At 38.5% G+C, this 20,227-nt stretch overlaps 1 protein-coding gene and 1 long non-coding RNA gene across 5 annotated transcripts in view; one reads left to right on the top strand and one right to left on the bottom strand.

The window, feature by feature from the left end:
- The window catches only part of LOC103151719 (protein diaphanous homolog 2-like), a 145,588-nt gene that overhangs the window by 47,123 nt on the left and 78,238 nt on the right, over positions 1-20,227 (top strand). The window lies entirely within an intron of this gene.
- Positions 417-18,100, bottom strand: LOC107838653 (uncharacterized). Its single transcript, XR_001664730.1, has 3 exons — positions 18,089-18,100; positions 18,039-18,041; positions 417-1,814 (listed from the first exon to the last, which is right to left on the bottom strand). It is a non-coding gene; the product is annotated as an uncharacterized LOC107838653 (long non-coding RNA).

The following is a 20,227-nucleotide window of genomic DNA, read 5'->3' as shown; positions in this document are numbered from 1 at the left end:
GGGGTCCTGGGAAACGAGGTTACTCTGCCATGAGCAGTTATTCTTTGAGTTTTAGTTCATCAGTATTTCAAGCTGACTGGGTCTACATTTCTAAATCTTTCAGAAAATAGTTGAAAAGTAAAATGTTTTTTTCACTCATTTGTGGAAGTGAGATAGTTCAAGCTTTTCTTTTTTTCTTTGAATTTTTGGTTTTCATTATCTGTAAGCTGTAATCGTCAAAATTCTGTACCTCAAAAAAAAGTGGAATATATTACAAAGCACAAGGTTAGAATTTAATTTGTTAAAATCAGATTTTCAGTCAATCAGATTTTATTTGTATAGCACATTTCAGCAGCAAGGCATTTCAAAGTGCTTTACATCATTTTACACAAAACCACAGTCATGCAACATTGAATCAACAATCAAAAAACATAAAATTTTCTGCCGAGTCGAAGTTCTGCCCTTTATGGGTACCTCATCCAAAAAAAAAAAAAAATAAAATAAAAAAAAGGGGGGATGGGGGGACTCCAACCTGCACCCCTTCAAACAAATTAATAAACAAAAAACAAGAATACATACATGTAAACAAAATAAACAATGTTCTTCAATATGTCCTTATAACAAAATCTAACAATATATACTATAACAATATTTTAATGCATACATTAATATATAATTGCCACATTATGGTCTGAACAATCATGGGGAAGACTGCTGACTTGACAGATGTCCAGAAAACAGTCATGGACATCTGACACAAAGTGGATACGCCCCAAAAGAGACTTTGCTAAACAAACTGGCTGTTCACACTCACGCTTTCTCTTATTACATGTGCGAATCGGTAAATATGTCTGTAGTAAAAAAACAAAAAAAAAAACAAAAACACTTTTAGTGGCCAATATGACTGGAACAAATCTATATAATGGGTTTTAGATTCTGAAATGACTGACAAAAAAGAAACTTTTTTTTTTTACTATGTTTACATGTTTATTATATGCACCTTTGTCTGATTTGTAAAAAAAAAAAAAAAAAAAACGCTGATCAACAAATGTCATAACATTATCAGACCCTTCTTGTATAATTTAAGCAGCAGTTGCAGGTGTAGTTGTTGCCTTTCTGTTTCAAGTAAAAGCGACTCGACATTTTTGTGTTTCCACAGCGAAAAAGTTACTTTACCTGAGATTATCATACCCTGTGAATCTCATACTGGCCCATATCTCCTTGTTTCTGTATTTCTATTTCCTTTGACGCAACTTTTTAAAAAACATCGTCTTTTCAAAGCCAGAAACAATCATTCCCCTTCAATCAGAGGAGCAGAGCTGGATCTCGTTATTTTGAAGGGAACATGAAAGGCTGAAGTGGTCACAGTATGCTGATATTGGATTGAGCAGAGGCTATGGCAGAGCTTTATAGATGCCGTGCTTGTGTTGGTGTGTGCACACACTGCTGTGTGTAGCCGTACTTGTGATAAGTACCAACTTTCTCTATGCTGTTCTGGCAGACTTGGATGCTGCAGCACGGGTTTAGACTCGGCACGGAGAAATACACACCGACTATTTCCAGAGAGGGGCAGGAGGAAAGAAGAAGAAGAAGAAGAAGAAGAAAAAGGATTCCTAGTTCTGTTGATTGCGTATCTTTGAATTTTTCTCTACTGTATGCACATCCCCACACGACTGATGGACCTTGTGGAAACTAGCTTTGCTCAGTTGTACATCTCTCCCCCACAGCTCTGTCACACACTCAGCAGCTCCGTTGGCATGCTCGGCTCAGTGGGGGGCTCCTGTGGGGCCGCATTAGGCTCCATAAACTTTATAGCATATTTTTACAACCCTACTCTCAGTATGCATCTACCATCACAAGCCACCGCATCTGCTTTAACTGTTCACACAGCTGTGAAATTCTGTGTATCCCCATGTTTTATGGTTGCTTGCTCCTTTAGTCATTCCCGATTTCTTTATTTGCTTCTTTAGCTTTTAGATATCCTCTACATCTGTGTATATTTAGTAAGCTATTTGCTTTGTTTGATGGCGCGTCTTTTCTTTTTTTCTTTTTTTTCTTTTTTTTTTGAACTAGATGTCATCTTCATCTCGATGCCGGCTCTGTGTACGTTGAGATTTGCTTGGAGGATGTTTTGCATTTGGGGAGTTGATAAAATACTTCAGTTCATAAACCTCTTTTTCATGCATGTCTATTTATACCACGTGCAAAGTTTGCTCTGACTTCTACCAGGAACTTTCACAGCGCCTTGCAGCTCAGGTTGGTAGTCCACTCTCTGCAGCAGTGTGCTAACAAGGTGTTCTCTCTGCCCATCAGCTTGAGCTCCCTAACAGAGCGGTTGTACTTGGACGCACAAGAATAAAGCCACATAATCGCCTCATCAGCGGCCAGTTTCCTCCCTTATTCCTCAGACAGATCTCTCCTCTGAAGATCGGTGACATGATCAAGCAACCTTACTAGCTGTGTTTTTGTCTGGCTTGTGGTTTCTTTATCGTCTCCCGCTTAAGAGAATGACTATAGTGTTAAATTGGCAACTTTTAAGCCGTTAACCGGCACCATGTGGTTGGTTGGACGGGCTTCTGTCTCTTGCGAGTAAATGAGCGCAGGAAAAAAATAAATAAATGACGAATTAGTCATCTTGTGTTAGATATAAAGATGGATGATTCTGAGACTTGCTTTGAGGTTTGTTGGTGAAATGGTTCAGCTGCGGCACACGATAAGGGGCGAGTCAGAAATACTCGCTCTTGATCCTTGCTGGATGCTCTCTGCATGCCACACACTGCCGGGGTCCCGAAGTGGCTTTAGCTTTTTTTTTTTCAAAATTGGACATTTCATTCTTTATCTTCAGTTGCTCTCTGCCAAGGCTTAAAAGTGATAACAGAGAGACGGCACTTCAAACAGTTTGGGTGTAGTTAGGTCTTTAAATAAAGGTGATTATCCATAATCATGGTCTGACTCAGGGTGTGGGGCTGCTGCAGGTGTCTGACCAGAGCCGTAGTACCAAAGTTAAGCACTTGGTGGCAGTGGATGGCTACTAAATTGTCAGGTTCTCTGGATGCACAGAGCTGTATTGTTGGTATGCAGTTGTCTTACTGGGTTCCTTTGAGCCAACTAGGTGTGCCATTAATACCGTTTCCTAGACATCTGAGGTTTAAAGGGTGGAAGAATTGTAAAATGCTTCAGTTGCAATTAGTCTGCCTTTTTTATCATTAGTTTGCTACTGTAAACAAGAAGTAATGAGTCTGGATGTTTAGTTTCTTTGTTTCTTTTTGTTGTTTTTTTTTTACATATCCAATATGAACGTTGTCTCTAGCATGGAAGATATCTTTCCTTTCCTTGATACCACTGTCTGTGCTGATCAGACTGATGCATATGTTGTTCTTCAATTTAACATATTTGATGCATTTCACTGATTTTCTGTATCTATTTTTACAAAGCCATGTCATTTCATACTTTTCTTTCTTCTCTGTTGTCTTTATACAAAACCTTTAATGCATAACACCCACAGACCGACGCCAGGTTGGCATCTTACTGCGTTCTGTAATATGTTTTCCTTCAGAAAGATGAACTTCAAGCCCCATTGCTCATCTGAGCCCACTTATTTATACACGTGAGTCATATTTGTTTATAGACACCCCGAGCTCTTTACATGATGCCGGTTCGTGGGTTTAACAGCGATGGAGACGGTCTCGGTTATCTGCAACTTTCACCGAGACTGGCTGAAGGAGCGGCGATGCTGCGGCTCGCACGTTCTGTGTTTCACCTCTTTCCGCCTCGTCATTTTTGTCTCTGAGGTGCTGAATCAATTTTTAACACGCAGCCATATGGTATTGTTGCTTTTGCAGATGAATATGAGGTAAAATAAAGCATATAATAGCAGAGCAGCAATGTTCACCCCCTGCTGTTATTTCCACATATGTTGTAAAGACGTCTGCCTCCATCGACCGGTGGTCGGAGTAAATCAAGCACTCTGTTTGAATGGGGCCAATTACTTGATATTGGCCCGAGGCTCATTTGATGGCAGATGTATAGTGCTCCAAACGGCGATGTGCTTGATGTTGGCCATGGGCACAGCATGAGGGGGGGACATCCAATCACACCGCGATGGCTGACCTGTCTCTTTATGTCCTGAGCGGATGTGAGGAACGGTCTTTTAATGCTGATTTGGGCGGGTACGCCGGCCTTGAGTCACACAGCCGGACCGGGATTAAAAACCTTATGAGGCCCCATCCTGATGTGGTGTAATCACCCAGTCATTTAATAAGACGTGCAGGCAGTTCTGTGTCATGTGTGAGGTGTTTTTCTTCTTTGCTGTCATGATTTCCCATGTTAGCTTTCAGCCGGCTGGCTGTGCCGCCGACGGGTGTTGTTTGCCGGGTTGTTTGTGTGTCACCTCGCATGTCTCTGTGTGAGGAGAAGGAGGAGGAACTTGCCACCACAAAAGAATGAAACTGAGAAGGGGAAAACTTCCTTCCAAAGCCCTTCAACTAGAACAAAAGAATAGGCAGAAAGACTATCTTGATGTTATTATCTCTGCAACATCTTCAGAGTTTCTGATATAAATGAACTAAAGGTTCTAAAATTGTCACTTAAATTATGCCTTTCATCTCCCCGTGGTTTTTAGTGAAGCAGTTCAGCCCAAGTCTCTAGTGAGTTTTTTTTTTTTTTTTTCTCCCCCTGTTTGCATTTCTGAACAAGCGGCATAACTGTAATGAATTCTATTATTTTAAAACCAATTACTGTTAGTTGGGAGCTTTTTTACCGCTGCCACCGTTCCCTCTGAGGAGCAGTGCTGCTGTAGTGTCGACTGCTCTCAAACTCTGATACATTTCTTCCCTTTTCCCCAACCACCCATACTAATGTGTTCTTCTAGTATGTACTGTATCTAATCTCTGCACACAGCACATTTGACTGACATCTTTGTGTGTAAACTGTAGAAATCAGTGCCTTCTTTAACAATTTTTTTTTTTTTAATGGGGGGTATAAAGGTTTTGTCATGGCATTTTATGAAAATGGAGCATGAACAGTTTTTTTGTTTGTTTGTTTTACTTTAGAATGATATAGTGTAAAACTAAAATCATGAGTAACCCTGGCAAATTTAGCTCAGGGAGACACAACTTCAGTCGGTTGAAGAATCTGTAAAGGGAACAAAAGGTTAAGGTGATGGATAGGATAGTTTCCACTTGAAGCTCATCACTGACTATTACTTTGGGACAGTTGGTATGAAGAGTAACCATGGCAATACAGTATTGTTCTTACAACTGGGAGCATGTAATTAGCATCAGTAGTTAACACAGACTACCTGAACTATGACCTCAAGTCCCAGAGGATCTGAAAAGCACCAAAGAGCAGAAAGAGAAGAAGGAAGTTCAAACAATTTCTTCACAGCTTTCTGTCCATGCAACCAAACATATTGTTTCTTTGGTTGCTGCTTTCTGGAAAGTAAATGAGGTTGATTAGCATTGCTTGCCGATGACTGAAGGTTTCATCCATCCAGGGCATTTTGCTCTACAATGTCCCATTTGCAGAATAGGAAATTGAGCTATTAGAATGTTTGACAGTCACGAGACTCTCATACAGCAAAGGTCTTCTGTCGGAGGCTTCTTCAGACTGATTGCAAGACTGACTGCTACTGGAGATCCTTCCTGCCCACAGCATCACCATCCACAATTACTCTTTCTGTAGAGTCTTGGTCAATTTTCTTTTTGGGATTTTTTTTTTTTTTTTCAATTGAACTGAATTGATACTGAGCATCAAATGGAAAATAATTATAATTGCTGTTTCTTTGTCTTTTAGAGAGATTTCAACTGAGTTGGTTAGAAAACGTCAGCAAAACGTCCAGAACCTTGTAATAGACATAGAAGAATGGAGATAACTGAGAAAATAACAATCAGTTTCATAACCCACCCACCCCTTAGCACAGTTGATTGTTAAAACAAGGTCGGAAAAGGATGGCCAACGAAGAATTTAGTTTCATATTGGACTAATAATTATCTGTGCGTTTATTGAAATTCATATTAACAGACCATGAATAACATAAAAGCATTTGAATACAATTCAGGGCCAAGGCTGACTGACATTTCTGAAAGGTTTTTCATCCTCTCTTTTTCTTTATTGTATATAATTAATGCTTTGGGGTCTAACAGAGGAGTATCCTTTAAACCAATTTTTGAGCATTCATTTGTTAGTAGTAATTATACGTATTCATGATCACTAAAGAGTTTTTTGAATGGAGTCTATTAAGAAATGCCTTTTTCGGTGCTGCTCTTTTTTACGTGCATTGGGCTAATTGGATCCAACTCCTTTGCTTGCTACTTTCTGGAGGTAGATGTTTTTGTTTTTTTTTTTTGCTCACATCTTTTCAGATTTTTGTCTTCCACCAAGGTTACTTATGCCCAGCCTCCATGCTCCTTCAAGTTGCACCCTTAGAAGTTTCTGCAACTTCTCCAGAGTGTGAAATTGTTAACATTTTTGCCTGATCTTGCTGTGTGTAGCTATTTTCCATATTCACTTACACAGGCTGGAAGAAAGCAGAGAGAAAAACAGGGATTAGACACGTCTGCTCATTAAAAGCCAGCCACTCATTCTGCTCTAAAGATTGATTTATAGCTTATTTAATAAGCTGAAAGGTTACCTCAAAACAGATTTTCTCCGTAATTGACCAATTTAGTGCCGCTCGATAAGCATTCATGTTAAACTGAGCTTGTTTGAGGTATTTGTTCCTCTCGATTCCTATCCCTTCCTGCGCGTTATCACTGATATTACAGTATCATGATTATTTATGAGATGAGGTGTGAAATATTCAACATGTTTTTTTGGATGTTAACATGATGTGGGTCCAAAATCGGGCCACAATGGCTCCAGAATTAGTTGGTATCACTGAATGTTCCCCTAATTGCCTCACTTTGCCCAGCAGCTGTCTGCTATTAGGTTTCTTTGTTCCAGATGTTATCTCATTAGAATGGCATTGATCATCCTAATGACTCTGGGAGAGATTATTGGTCTACATTAGTGTGACCTGCTTGCCTCCCCACTTCCCTGAGGTCAAATGACAATAGCTTCATTAATTCATATGTGGAGCTGACAGTTAAATATGCCACCATCCTTGGCATCCTCCAAGTTATAGTCCAACCTGCTTGTTTTCAAGTGGCCAATGTTTTAATACCGGTATAGGTTTTAGTGTTTCAGCTGTGATTGACATCCTTGCGTGGTTTTTGTTGAATAATTTTGTGTTTTTTATTAGTCAGTTTACAAAAAGGTGACCTTATGTGTAATAGAGGAATGTTTTTGTTTGTTTGCATTAAAACGGCAAGATCTACAGACTTTGTTATTCAGGGTTATTGGAAATAAAAGTGCTATTCAAATCCTGCCTCACGAAAGGCTTTTTGCTCGTTGCCATGTGTGAATTGTTTTGGTTAGCTGTTTTTTTTTTAATTTTTTTTTTTTATTAGTGACATGATTGAGGTTGTCTTCACAATTTGGCCATGGACCTAACCTGTTGGCAGAAACCTCTTGCAGGTTGCAAGGCTGTTGACATCCACTGGAAAAGCACTCGTTGTCTCACTGTAATCACATTTTATTTCGCTGGAATTGTATGTGTTAGACTAACTCAAATTATAGCTTAGTTGTGAAGTAGAAAGAAAAAGTACACACAGGTTTTTGTAGATGAAAACCTTAAAAATGAGGCTTACATATATATACCCAGAGCACATATCACCTAATTAGAATTACAATCCTCCTGTGTATAATTTCATCTCAGTGTCAGGCCAGATTTTCTCTGAAGGACTCAGAGATGTTTTAGAGAACATTAGTGAACAAACAACAGCAGGCAGGTCAGAGAGTAAGTTGTAGGGGAGTTTAAAGTACGGTTAGGTTATAAAACAATCACAAAACACTGATCAAGCCATCGTTCGGAAATGGCAAGAGGATAGTCCAACTGCAAATTCATCAAGACATTGCCGTCTACCTGAAATGACAGCTTAGAAATGGTCAAGAGGCCATGATTCGTCTAAAGTAGTAGCAGCGATCCACATTTCATACCGAATAATGTATTTGTTGTTACAGCCACAAGTCATACACTTTCCAAAGCTGGCCATGAAGGCTTCCATGTCCATTTCGCTACAAGACACGTAGGAGACGGAGCAAACATTTCCGAAGCTGCTCTGGTTGAATGAGATTGAAATCCAATGCATCTGAACAGTGAAACATGGTGGTGGCATTAGGAAGTTGTTGGGATGAAAGCAAGTTGGACGAAGCCAAATTAAGCCAATCCTGGAAGAAAACCTAATATAGGCTGCCAAAGAGTTTGGACTGGGCAGAGGCTCACCTTCCAGTAGGACAATGGTTCTAAACATGCAGCCAGAGCTGCAAAGAAATGGTTCATAATCAGGGCCTGCAACTGTTCTGCAATGTTTGGATGCATCCCTGCTTCAACACACCTGAATCAAATGAGTGGTTAATGATTTGTTTGCAAAACCTACTGACACGCCAAGGAGGAAATTCAACCTTTTGATTCAGAGGTGATTTAGCAGGATGTGTCCAGAAGTTGCAGGACAGTAACACTGGAGAACTGCAGTTACAGACCCCTGGTTTGGATTACAACATGTTTTTGTGTTAGAATAAGTCTAGACCTGAAGATATTTTGTAATCTATAAAAAAAAAAAAAATCTTGATAACTGATACATATATTTTTAAACTGACTGAGTATAAGCTATTTTACAAAGAATGAACAAAATCTCAGTGGGCAAATCAGTAGTGTAATTACAATTAAAGGAGATACTAAGAAGTTTCTAGTTGGGAAGGCTGAATACAAATGTTTTAGATTTTTTTTTTTATTGCAAAAAAAATATACATATTGCTTATTTATATATTACTTTGTTTTGTTCCGTCACATCTCATTAAAATACAGTCAAGTTTCTAGTTGCAGCAACACAAAACATGGTAAATATCAAGGGTTGTGAAGACCTTTTAAGACACTGCAGAATAATTTAAAAATGCAAGTTTTCTCAATAAAATATGCAAATTATCACACAACATTCTGTTCTGTTTCTTTTTTTGAGACGGCCTTTCTTAGGGTATTTTAATAATTGGCAACATGAGATAAAATTGAGCTGGCAAGTCAAATGGACAAAAGAATAGGTGGAAAGGTTCAGCTCAGAAGGAGGTGGACACCACAGGAGAGGGAAAGTAGCACACGTCACGTAAATGACGTGAATATAGTACGAGACAGGGAGGAGGAAAAAAGCCTAATTGCACTGTCCAGTCTGTCCCTTTCTCTCAGTGGTCAGCACTGTAACTATTTCTGACTGAACTAGTTTCTGGAGACTAGCGTAAACCTGCCACAGTGCATTTCTCTTGTCAGCTAATTTTCTTATATAACTCGTAGGTCTCGTATTGCCGGAAGGCTGCAGCGAAAAGAGACCTTGGAGTTGTATAATTATTGTATTAATCTGTTTCATACTTTAGCATCTAACGAGTAGTAAAACAATAGCGCTCAATTGCATTCATCTCAAAGGTTCAAGTTGCCGGGCTCCACGGCCTAATGAAAACCGTGAGGCATCAGTTTAATTATAATGTACTCGCCCGTTATCGTAGAGAGATTTTTTATTTGGGGGCCTTAATGAATTTCTCATCAGTTTGTTATTAACATTTTGTTATACGAGGCTCAAATGGGGAAGTAGGCAATTACAGGGCTTTGTGCTCCCAAAAGGACAAGAATTTGTGGCTGTGTGGATGAGAAATAACTTGTCCCAAAGAGCTGCGTCTTGGATACATTCACAGTTTGCTGCTGTTCAGAAACTGGACTCTGCATGCAGACAACCAGACGCCTCATGTGTTTTTGTTTTTACTCATAGCCACATTAGTATATGGAGTTTTTTGGGTGTGACACGATGCAACAAATTTATATAGAGGTTGTGTATTTAAACATGACTGTTAGCTACATGAGTGTTTAGTATATTAACCAGGCTGACTTGTTTTAATGGGATATTAAGATTAGCATGATGATGTTGGGTGTCTTTGTTCACAAAACACTCCTCCGGTTTACATCATTTTCTGGTTGAAGAACTTGATTGCTACTTTTATGGCTTTGTAAATGGGGAGTTAATAAATTGCCCTCTGATTAAAGACAATGCCCTCACATTTGATGGAAAGGCCATTTGCTATTGCTGGCTGATATAAATCATGTATATGTGCTAGTCTTTAGCATGAATTATTATTTTTTATTTAATTTGCTCCCTTCAGCTCCATTCTGACTCGTCCCTGACAGCTGCACACGGCATAAACGTTTCATGATTAGTTCAAAAAGATTTCGCTTTCGGCACGGACAGGGGCCTTTACATGATTTACAGAGTCTGTGTTTCTACACGAGGTCTAAAAATACAGACTGTCCCAAGAATGAGCCTTTGGAGTTACGGATGCTGTTTTATCTGAGACATTGGACTGGTTTCTGGACTTCTGCTTAGTGCAGTGGTTTTAAGCTCTGCTCCTTTAGGGCTAATCTCCTGCAAGTTTCAGATTTGTCCCTGCTTCAGCACCTCTGATTTAAATTGAGCCATTAACAGGCACCTGGAGGACATGTTGACATGCTGAAGAGGTAATTCAAGCCCTCTTATTAAGTCGGCACACCTGATTGAAGTTTTAGATGCGTCCCTGTGCTGAAGCAGGGACGCATCTAAAACTTGCAAGTCAATGGCCAGGGAGAACTGAAGTTTGACGCCTCTGGTTTAGGCATTTGCATAGAGACCTTAATTCAGTTATTAAAATGATTTTATTTATTGATTGTGATGCCATAGAATGACGCTAAGAAAAATGTTCAACTTTATTTTCGTCCATCCTTCTTTCCATGATATGTACCTGGTGTAAAGTGGTACCCTTTTTGAGTTAGTGTCCATTATTATATTATTACATATCCTGCACTTGCAGCCTCTCTCCTAATCACTTCTCTCATTTCATTTACATGCATTTTAGTTTGTAGAAATCTGTTGTAGGTCTAAGTATGGCTGAACAAAACGGGTATTGTAAAATCGCAACGTATAAACAAAGACAATTTGTGAATACTTTAAGCTACTGTTGCATGACACTTTGGTCAGATGTAGTTTTTAAAAATGGTTTCAACAGCCAATAGTCTCGTTTTTAAAGTTATTTTTCAAAGTGCCAAGAAAAAAATGCATCTTTGCTGGACTAATTAAAGGCTTGGTTTGTAATTCTGTCGTAAGCATGGCAGCGCTTCATGGCAAAACAGCGACATGCGTAGTCTTTCAACACAATTTTCTTTTTCCCAGGTGAAGAAAATATACAGTAGAGTTTGTTCTTTGTATAACAACACATTATCTTAAACGATACAGATGAGAACTCTGCAAGATGCTGTGAAAAATATGCATGGCTAAATTGTTGGGAAAAGTTGAGCTTGTTTTTGTTTTGTGATGAATTGCTTTTTTTTTTCTTAGTTCTGCAAATTGACACGTCTTATTTTCAACTTCTTCCCCAGCTAAAGTATTAAAGTAGACTTTATTTATTCAAGCAGAAAAATGCAAATTGGTTTAAGTCCAAAATGCTTCAAAAGCGTTACTTTGCATAGTCATTTAAACTGTGGCTCTTAATTACAGCTGGTGTCTGTATCTTTTACATAAATGTAACTCCTGACGGAAAGCACAAAATGAAGTTTTGGATTATGGGGGGTGAGGGGACCAAAAACAAGGATGGTGGATAATAAGACAGATGGTCCAGGTCTGTTGACAGAAGCTTCATGCATGGTAACAAGGTAAGAGAATAGTACAGCATTTCTGCTGACCCTACGCCTCATATCTATATATAAAAAAAACTGACAGTGCCTTCCAACCATCCTCAACACTCAGCGCAAACATGGCTTTACATGCTGGCAACTGGACACAAACACAAACACTGAGCCGCTCCCCAGCCTATCGGTTTGTTTCATGCATCTTCAGATCTTAGTCACATTGATTGATACACTGAGGAATAGCCTGCAGCTTCATTTTTTATATGAGAGCTATACAAGCTCTATACAAGAGGAGAAGGCTCGCTGGTCATTACGGGCCTGAGGAACCGTAGTCTTCCCAGAACAAGTCCGTTCCCAGACCTAATGTTTCATTAATGAGGGGAAAACATAAAATATCAAAGCAAAATCAATTTACATTTTTCACAACGGCCATCATTTATTGATTTTTATCTTGGTCTACTAGTTGATAGAACTCAATAATGGCTGCATAAATACTCTGTGCTGTTGCATATTGAAAGGCCTGGGAATGCATTATTGAAACGAGAAAGTTGAAGTTAGGACTTTTGTTGAGAACATAATCTGCCTCTCTGCGTTTGATTTCTGGTTAACTGAATGAACGGAAGCTTTCTAAAAGTCACTCGGGTTTCACCTGCTCACATCTTCAGGGTCGACCGACATTTTCAGTTTTATTTTCTGAGTGATTACAACACCACAGTGTTAGTGCTCAGAAGAGGTTTCTCTCCTTAGTAGAAACTCCCCTGGCAGGTTTACGTCCTATCCCCTCAGGCTGGATTAGCACCAGTGCTGGAGGAGGATGAGTTGAGGGAGTCAGGAGGATAATGAGGGCATGGGGTGGGCCCAGGGGCAGCCGGCAGGGCCCAGTTAGGTGAATCTGCTTGTGGTACTAAGCCTCTTAGCTCACTCCATTCTTACTGGTGTTCTCAAACTGGCATTTCATTGGCTGTTCTATTTAAATACGTGTCTCAAACGATGTAAATCCTGTGATTCCAGCTGTTTTGGGATAATGAATAGCGGGTCTATTTTTCAGTACTGTGAAGAAAACCTAATGCTCAATCCACATTTCGTGGCCAATTTCAGATCTTCTGGTTCTGTAAAAGTTAGATTTTTATTACAACTGTCAATGTTAACACATGCAATTTATCTAAAAAGTTCAACTTGTTAATATTAGATAATGCATGACCTACTTTGACCTAAAAGACTGTCTCCAGTGGAGAGAGCGTGTTGCACAGTTCAAAGCAGACCGTTGCACAGTCTTATACCGTGTTCAACAATGCAAAGTCAGAAACATGAGTGAAAAGATGACTGTTTAAAAAAAAAAAAAATAAACATTGCAATGGACATCTGAATAAAAGCAGGATAGTATTTAGCCTGCTTACTCCAGTGGTGAATTATCCTTCCACTGAAGCACAACCAGGTAATGGTTAGTATTTCTAAATTACGGTTGAAACAAAATTGCCTCTTTTAAAAATTCCTGAATTTGAAAACTGAGATGTTTGGTTTGATTAAAAAATAAATAAATAAATAAATAAATAAATAAATAAATAAATAAATTTTCTTAAGCAGTTTTGGAAAACATGCATTTTTACTTTTCAAGCTTGCAAAGTTAATTGTGACTAATCACAACACTAGAGCATGATTAATGTGATTAAAATTTTTAATTGATTGTCAATGCAAATGTTTATCTTTTTTTTAAAACAGATCAACATTAAAAACATTTTTTTTTGCATTTGTCATATGACCAGTCATTACTTATTTATAATTGTAGAGGTGACATTAGTGATTAGCATGACGGTTATAAACGTAACAGCTACTGAAACCTCCATGTGTATGCCTTTGCAAATATAGAGCTGTATTTACATGATGATATCATACAACTGCCAACATTTGCAAAAAGTTCTTGTTCAGAAGTTGGAAGCTCGGCAGATAAAATAGGGACAACCTTTCGGCACTCTGTTCAGCCTTCCTGTTATCTGCGGAAAATCATGCTCTCACTTTGAAGCAAGTCTTGACTCTGAAGCCATCAAAAAAATGTTAAATTTGAAAAATGTTTAGTGGTTTTTCACATCATTATTTGTGTCCAGAACATACATGATCATCTTGTTTTCCTAGAATGTTTAGTCTTGCAGAGTTTTTCTACAGCATGTAAATTATTGTCAGTTTTCTTATGTGGTTTTTACCTATGCTTAAAAAAAAAAATCCATCCAATATGGACACTTCAAGGATCCAAACAATTTAGGTTTTTTCTGCCTTAAATTGACTTCCCTTGCTGTTTGCAGGCTGCACTGATCTTAGTAAAAAGCAGGTTTGGGCTTTTTGGCAGCTTCAGGTGAATGTCATTGCAGTGTGTGACTGTTGAAGGCAGACAATGATTTTGACTCAGAATTACAGTAAAAATAACCAAATCTATAAAAACCCAGATATATCCAAGTGCTGCATGAAGTTTCTGCAACTCTTGACTTGACACTTGACAGCTTGACATTCCATGTAGTCAGGGGTTGTATACCTGAACAACATGCTGATACAGATACTGATGTCTAAACAGAACAGACTTTTTCTTATTCAGTTATTCTGTTTTACTTGACATATATATTTTTTTTAATTCTCCAAAGAATAGCTGCTATTTTTAGTCTCCACTTGGTCAGAAGGCAATCTGCCATTTTTATGAAAGCTGAACATATTCATTATTCTAAAATAGGTGGAAGATGATTGGTCAAGTCTAAGGAAAGCACATTGATGTTTTGAATTAAATGTAGGGTATTTATCTGATACCAACTAAATAAACTTGGATAATATTAGAAGAGTCAGTGCTTTATACTCCTGAATAAAATCTAAGTTTAAAGCATTATGTCAATGCTGATCCAGTTACATTTCCTCCACAGTGCTATTACACTTATGATTTCAAACTACATCCAAACTCAGTTCAACTTGGTGCTTCTAAAATAATTTTGACCTAGTAACCTTGCCGTAGAACTTACAAAATAAGAGTTGCAATAGTCAACTTTATTTGTATAGCACATTTCAACCATCAATGTTTTTAAGACATAATTGTTAATTGTTATCAATGACTGAGGATTTCATAGATGTTAAGATGTCAGTGGAGCTAAGTTTTTGTAGCACTACTTTAAAACTACAAGCAGTGTTTAGTTATATGACAGTATACTAACGCCAACCTATTGCTGTGTATACATCCTTAATCTAAAACATGTTTAATTTGCTCTTCTTCTGTGTTACTATAGTTTCAAAGGGCTTTCTAATAGGATCAAGCAAGTGATTTACTTGCATAGCTATCAGCGAGACTGAGCAAAAACATTTAGAAGGCAGAATAACAATTTATTTTGTGTTTGTGATTATATTTCTGTAGTTTAAGCAACTTATACTTTACTGATGGTGACACTAATTGGTGTTCTTTATCCATAATTACTCCTTTACCTCCACTTTCGTATGAGGCGAGAAGCTCTGAGAGGACCTGGCAATGAAACTTAAGATATGCAACACACATAAACCTTCTGATCATCCTGCAGAGCACTAAAGTCAGCTTGAGAAAATCTGAAGACAGAATTGTTGCGCGTGAAATAAATTAAGATTCATACAGCTAGCCAGACATTGTGAGCACCAACAGGCTGACTTTATTTTCAATGTGGGCAAAACTTGCATCCTGGCATCCAGATAAATGTTACTCACAAACATGTTGTGTAACTTCACATTTTTGCAGAGCAGCAACACAGCTCACATAGCAGCCAACACCTTCCAGCAGTCGGCTAAGGGAGAGCTGCTGAATAGTAGATGACTGGTTTTACGGGATAAGTGTGAATATTTGTTATTTTTCTGAATATGTTTTAGATTTGGAATAGGGCAAAACTTTGTTACCACGACGACGTGCAACAGCTGCTTTACACTTGTTTACACTTTTTTTCTTCCATTTTCCAAAACAAGATGTTGTCTCTATACCTACTAGATCTCATGTTCTTTCTGCATAGTCTAATATTTATTCATTTTTACAAAGCAGTAGATTTCCAAAAGGCTGTTATGTTTGCGTATTGGCAAGTTTGCACTGCAAATGTGCTATACAGCTCAATATGAAGTTTAAATTTGTGACACTAAGTTGGTGTTATTTGTATTCTATTTCTGTTTTACTTACATTTCTAGATGTCTCAAAAATATGAAGTTTTTCATTGGATTTTATGTCTATGCTTGTAATTAGTGGCAGGCTCAGTGAGTCGACCTCCAGATCTAAATAATGAAATTTGCAGAGCCTGTCTGCCTTCCAAATAATTACCATTAAGTGGGACGTGATAGCAGGAAGCTCCAAGGGCTGATGGGAGCTCATCAGGGAGGCCAACCATTTACTCCAATCGACACTAAGACAGCCTGCGCTCCCTGAGGTCCTCCTTTCCACACCCTGAGACGCTAACTGTGGGGTACTGCTAATTAACTCAATGAAGAGGAGGTTTCTGCCACAGTTGTCTTAAACAATGCTCAGGTGTGCATGCAATACTCCCAGGCTCAAAGCCAGTTTGGCTTTTGTCTTGCCTCCAATTTATCGTCTTTTAGTTCCGATTACGCTATAGAATCCAGGCTGCTGTATTCTGTGTTCATTTATTTAAATAATGTTGCTGAAATTCAAACAGTAAGTTAGAAATAATTTCTATTCTCCCAAATGTTTGATTGTTTTTACCATTTTGAGAAATTTCTCTGGCATTTCTGCGATTGCATTGTTATATATTTTTACCGGAACTTACCCTGGGATTTTTTTTTTTTTTTTTCATCTGAGCTGATTGTCTTTGTAAAGACCTAAATGTTACCTGATGTTAGCTGATGTTACCTGAGCTCAAAGTGAGGCGGCAGAGGATGTAATTACTGAAAAGAGTAATTTTTCCCCCCCAAGAAAGAAAAGACAATAGAGGCACCATCGATATAGACAAACTTTCCTCAACCCTCTCGCCACACTCTAGTAATGAAGACCTTTGCTATTGGCTTAGATGGATGAGGGCAGCTCTCTGAGAGCGAGTGAGCAGGAGGCAGGTAGATGTTTGTTTAGATCTAGATCATGTTGGATATATTGGAATGGGAGTGGGCTTGTTGGATAGAAAGGCGCATTAAGACCAGGGTGATTAAGGACCAGAGTTGATAGAAAACGAAGTACTATCGACAAGGCTTTGTCTTCCCTGCTCTCTCCCGTGCCCCTGTCTAGTCTCCTTGAGGCTAAGCTACCCGACTAGACTCACAAAACTCAAGAGGGATTGATTGTTCAGCTGTAATTTTCTATGCAAACCCGAGCCAGGCCATCAATCCTTTAGGTTTCAGGAGGGGTGGTCTTATGCTTATATTGTTGTGCAGCACCACTTCCCTGTCCTCTTTTCAGAAAGCAATGAAAGATATGTAAACTAAATAACTGTCCAGCTACATTCTAATTTACTGTTTTGTAAACTTTCAGGTTAATAAAGTTCACTGCCTTTGTTGAAATGTTGGTTATTGAGTCAGATGCTCATGCTCTTATTCTGAAGTGGGTGAAGACTATTTAAACAGCAGTTCTGTTTCCTGTGATCTTTTTCCCAAACATGGACAGCAGAGAACAAAATATGAACATAAATGCAATTATTAAACATGTAAATTACAAAGTCAAATTTAAATTGGTGCTTAAGGGTTGTCTTTCGAGGGCAGACGGAATTTGAATTGAAGTTAGTGCTTTAGCATTAACTTCCACTAAATACTGTGTTGGTGTAGTGCTTTACTGGGACCAATATTCATGGATATTGCTTTGAACTCAGCGCAAGTAACTTTTTTTTGTTAGTGGTGCCGACCACTTTTTTTTTTTATGATGTATCATCAGAGTTGTGTGTGTATATAATGTTGCACATTATTAGAGCTACACATTATATGGAATTGCTATAACTGTGTGCAATATTGCAATCATAAAGGACACCAGTGATATGGTATTTCGTACCATCTAATATTTGAAATTCGTCTTGCCAATAAAACACAAACACACTTGGTCAGCTGGATGGATTTGCCCTGGGTTTTTAGTTCTCACCAGATTTAGAAATACATGACCAAGCACCTCAAGTTCAAGTAGAGTGGTAGGGACATCACTAATTTGGAAAATAATGAAAAAAATTAAGGTTAATTACATTCTGTATCATCATTGCAATTTTCTGCAGTAATATTACAATTTTGTGTCATGTCATCATGAAAATATTGATTTTGCTTAAAATGGAATAAGGTTTAGGTGATGGAGAGAGAGGAGGAACCTACCTGAGTCTTCATCCCCTCTTGGTCTTTCTTGTTCAGTGTGTGCCGGCAAAACCAACTGTTACACATTTATGCGTCTTAACATTTTAATCTTTTATTAAACACACACAAACTTACATGCAGATACAAATGTGCACATACACAAGCCTTGAAATTCAACCAGAGAAGCTCCTGCTTTCCAACTTGAAAGCATCGCCGCCGCCTCAGATGTGACATCAGCTCGTTCTGTCTCTTGCTCTCCCTTCCCTCCTTCCCCCTCTCCTTTCCTCTTTCCTACCCTCTTTCATCAGCTGAGCCCATCTTTTGACACTTCAGAAGGTGTTCCTCACATGCCTGTCACCTCTCCCCTCCTCCACTAACACTTTCTTCCAAGCTCTCTATCGAGAGCATGCGTCTCTGTCGGAAACTTATGTACTTTGTAGAGTTAACGCCTTGGTGTTTGCATCACCTTGAAGTTGGTAAGTGGTACTGAGTGGAGAGACCGATCTTTAGTGTTTAAAGGGAGAAGAGCTCTGAAAAATTCTGCGTTGGTGTAGCTTGGTGAGCAGACAGACGTCACACCAAAGAAGGGTGGAGAGAAGTAACCGTTTCACCTTTGTACTTGAGATTCTTTACAACTTTCAACATCAGACTGTAGGAAGAGGTGGAGGGTTAGGGTCTTAAGTTTCCCCTTTCTCAGTTTTTTACAGTGTGTTGCAAATCTCTGTCTCTTTATATATTAATGTACGAAGCGCACATCAAGGGTAGTTCTTCTGATATTGTACGATCACTTGAAATTATTTTCTGAAACATTTACACAAACAATAGAGAGAGAGAGACAAAGAAAACATCAGGAGAACTGTGCCGAACATGTTAGGTTAACTATACCTAAGTACACTAATTAATAAAATATTTTTCCCTGCCTGAACTGCAGTGAGATTGTGCATCGCTGTGTAAACACAGCCGTGTGGGCTGAGCTGTGTTGACTCCCGCATGCCTGTTTACAAGCAACTTGGCTCAGGCTCAGAGGGATTGGTTACCTACCCCAGAATGTCTGGAGGTGGTCTCTGGCTCTGAAAAATTTATTCAGTTGTCGGCATGTTGGTGTTGCGAGGCCTGTGATGCGTTTGCTTGTATGTGGGTTTTCTTTGCTTGATAATAACAGCATATCTGTCATAGAGAGCTAGAAGGTTTTTTTTTTTTTTTTGGTTGCGCATATTTTGGTATGCGCGCTAGTGTACATAGTGTGTTTGGATTTTCTGAGTTTCTGAGAAACCATAGCAAAGCCAATTTTTCTGGCTCCTCTGGTAAAGTTGAATAAGAAGTCTTCAAGTTTATTTTTTTTTATTGCAGTAGTATCATTTCTCACTGAAAAATGAACAAAAATTTTAATTTGAGTAAATTTTTCACAATAGTAAGAATTTCTTTTAACCAAATTACCAGTTTTATAATTATTAACAATCTTTTGTTAATATAGCCAAAATATTTTTTAGTTTGATTTCTACCAAGAATATCAAGACTTTGATTCTTGACGCCCAGTGGTGTCATGGACTTCTCTAGCTCATCCAGAATCCTGGGTTTTCATTTTTTTTTTTTTTTTTTTTCAAATCTCTACTCAGGTTTTCTATTTGATTTAGATCTGGGCTCTGAGATGACCTGAAAGGAGGGAGGTTAATTTTCTGCCCAGTGAACCATTGCTCTGTTAATTTTGGCCATATGTGTTGGACCGTTACCGTAGTAAGGGACTCAATTATTTCCTATTTTTAGTTTTTTTTGACAGATGGTGACCAGAGAAGGAACACAGCTCAAGTTGGGGTCTTAGTTGAGTTTAGTAAACACTATACATTTGTTTGTGAAGGCAAGACATGAAAGGCCAGAAGTGGGGGTGTAATAGTTTTTATGGAGGCCTAGTTACCTCAAGACGGTACCCTATAAACATAATCTAGTTTCCTTGTTCAGTGCAGTGGCCAGTAGCTAAAGGAAATTGATCTATGCCATGTTTATACCCCAGGCAAACAAGAAGTCGTGGCTCACCTTTAGGTGTGAATGTGTTTGTGTTTTCCTGTGATGAACTGGCGACCTGTCCATGTTGCACCTGGAGATGGGCACCAGCACTTTCATGACCCTGCAATGATTAGTGGTGAAAGATGGAGTACTTCTTATATGAATTGTTTTCCATTAAAGATTAGATTGTTTTTTTTTTTTGTTTGTTTTTTACATATTTAAGGACACTGCAAGTAGTTTGAGTGTCCAAGTTTTCAAAAG

Source organism: Poecilia formosa, unplaced genomic scaffold (assembly GCF_000485575.1).
Source record: "Poecilia formosa unplaced genomic scaffold, Poecilia_formosa-5.1.2 Scaffold290, whole genome shotgun sequence".
Classification (NCBI taxonomy): domain Eukaryota; kingdom Metazoa; phylum Chordata; class Actinopteri; order Cyprinodontiformes; family Poeciliidae; genus Poecilia; species Poecilia formosa.
Note: the sequence above shows the minus strand (reverse complement) of the source record. Positions and strands in the feature narration are given on the sequence as shown.